The following is a 2500-nucleotide window of genomic DNA, read 5'->3' as shown; positions in this document are numbered from 1 at the left end:
CCAAACATCACACACACACGCACACACACACACCTTATTAAACCTAACATCACACACATACACACACACACACACGCACACACACACGCACACACCTTATTAAACCTAACATCACACATACACACACACACACACACGCACACACGCACACACACACGCACACACCTTATTAAACCTAACATCACACATACACACACACACGCAGGCACTGAACTTATCAACCCTAATATCTCGCTCACACACACACACCTTATCAACCCTAACATCTCGCTCTAACATACACAAACACACACACACACACACACACACACACAGACACGCACACATGCACACACACACACACACGCACACATTCAGACACAGACACACACATGCACATGCACACGCACTAAAAAAAGGAGAAATATAAATATCATTAACATACAGTAAGATGTTTCTAGATTTTGTTTTGTCTGTTTAGTCAAAATGTATAAAAATAATATATTATACATATATATATATATATGTATTTTTTTTACAGTCCTCCTGCAAACCTTTGCTCTGTGAAATGTACACATGAGTTATAAAAATATGATTGTTAAAATATTTTATATATTATTTATAAAAACATTTTTATTCATTTATAATAGATTTAACCAACTAAATTATTACAGTCAATTAAATAATAACTTTTAATTTTTATATAATTTAATACGAATATATAATTATATATTTTTACTTATTAATTAATAATTTAGTTACATTTAATTTATGAACAGTTTAATTAATAATAACATTGAAATAATTATTATTTTATTCATTCAATTTTATTTCATTATTAATTAGGTTTTTATATTTATAGCCTAAATATTAACATAAATATTAATATAATATATTAATCATCATTTTAAACAATAAAGATTTTAATAAGATTTTTTTTTATTTGTACAGAATACAAAAAACCTTTGATGTTTTCATGATACAGATTTTCCTTTTTTTTGTTAGCCACTAGATGGCGACGCAGAGCCATAAATCCACATAGAGTGACCCCTCACACTGACCTGAAACCAGTCAGGGCCTCCGGAGCTGGAGTGATGTTTAAGAGCGTTATGACGTCATTAGACCATGTAAACCTGTTCACAGCTCGAGTCTAAGATCTGAGTCCAGAACCTAATTTATTTATTTGTAAAATAAACTTCACTCTGAACCACTTTTGGTCTGTTTAGATAGTTCTGGAGTTCTGATGGTTCTGAACGATATATGTGATATATTTTTTAGCACTTCTGTCCCGCGGCTGATGTCACAGACAGGCCCTCTTATCGCTAATCCGAACCTGTCAGCAGGTAGTCGCACCGCATTGTGGGTAATCAGAAAACCATAAGATGGTGATGATGATGCAGGAGGACATGAGGGCTGAAAATCTGTTTCCTTTTTACTTTATATCATTTATTTGAGTTCTATAGTTTGTGTAAAGAAAAACAGAAACATTAAAAAATTTACTTACATTTAATCATTGACAATAACTCTGTCTGTCTGTCTGTCTGTCTGTCTGTCTGTCTGTCTATCTATCTATCTATCTATCTATCTATCTATCTATCTATCTATCTATCTATCCTGTTTACATTATAGACATCACACACACACACACACACACACACACACTCACACACTGGGATGGAAAACACATGAATATATCACTCCTAGCAGTTTAGGGAAAAGCAGAACTTCTTCTGAAACTCTACAAACGAAGTCCTGAGTGTCCACTTTCCTAAGAGTCTGATCCGGTTTTGACCTCAGCACACGCTGGTCATCTATCCTGAGTGCTAACAGGAGATGACTTGCAGGTTTCTTGCGGGATTGTCAGGGCAGTAAGATGAGCGGTGTGTTTCTGGCATTATCACTCTGTGGGCTCTCCACAGCACCATTAGAACCCTGTAGCCTTTCAAAGCATTAGCATTATTTCCTGCTCAGTGGACATTAGCGTGTAATTGCTCTGCTCGGATTGATCTTGTTAGCCAAATGATCCGATCCTGACGTTCTCCTGGTGAACAGAGCAGTTCTGTAGCGGCGTCTGAACAGAGCTTCCTCCGCTCTTCAAAAATAAATCAGGAATTAAGCTAGAAAAATATTTTAAAGAATATGATGAACTCTACACACACTGATGTATTTATTTTTCCTGCCAATTAATAATATTCCTCCTCATAAGAAGTCATATTGTTAGAATATTAGTATTTTTCCCATTAAAACCATAGTGGCAAAAGTATTGGCACCCTCAATTAACATGGAAAATAAAATAAAATAATATAAAATGAAATAAATAAATAACTATTTAACTTTTAATTACCCAGAAATCCCAGTTTTTTACCTGATATCATAGATGCAAAATCTCTTCTTCTTCTTCATTATCATCACCATCATCACCATCATCATCACTATCATCACCATCATCATCATCACCATCATCACCATCATTATCATCACCATCATCACCATCATCATCACCATCATCATCATCACCATC

The 2500-nt window shown here is 34.6% G+C and overlaps 1 protein-coding gene across 3 annotated transcripts in view; it reads right to left on the bottom strand.

Moving 5' to 3' along the window:
• Positions 1 to 2500, bottom strand: part of mthfd1a (methylenetetrahydrofolate dehydrogenase (NADP+ dependent) 1a, methenyltetrahydrofolate cyclohydrolase, formyltetrahydrofolate synthetase) — a 41419-nt gene that overhangs the window by 31967 nt on the left and 6952 nt on the right. The gene's annotated exons all lie outside the window — the stretch shown is intronic.

The sequence above is a fragment of the Hemibagrus wyckioides genome, linkage group LG25 (assembly GCF_019097595.1).
Source record: "Hemibagrus wyckioides isolate EC202008001 linkage group LG25, SWU_Hwy_1.0, whole genome shotgun sequence".
In the NCBI taxonomy this organism is placed as follows: Eukaryota; Metazoa; Chordata; class Actinopteri; order Siluriformes; family Bagridae; genus Hemibagrus; species Hemibagrus wyckioides.
This window is presented reverse-complemented; position numbering and strand designations above follow the sequence as displayed.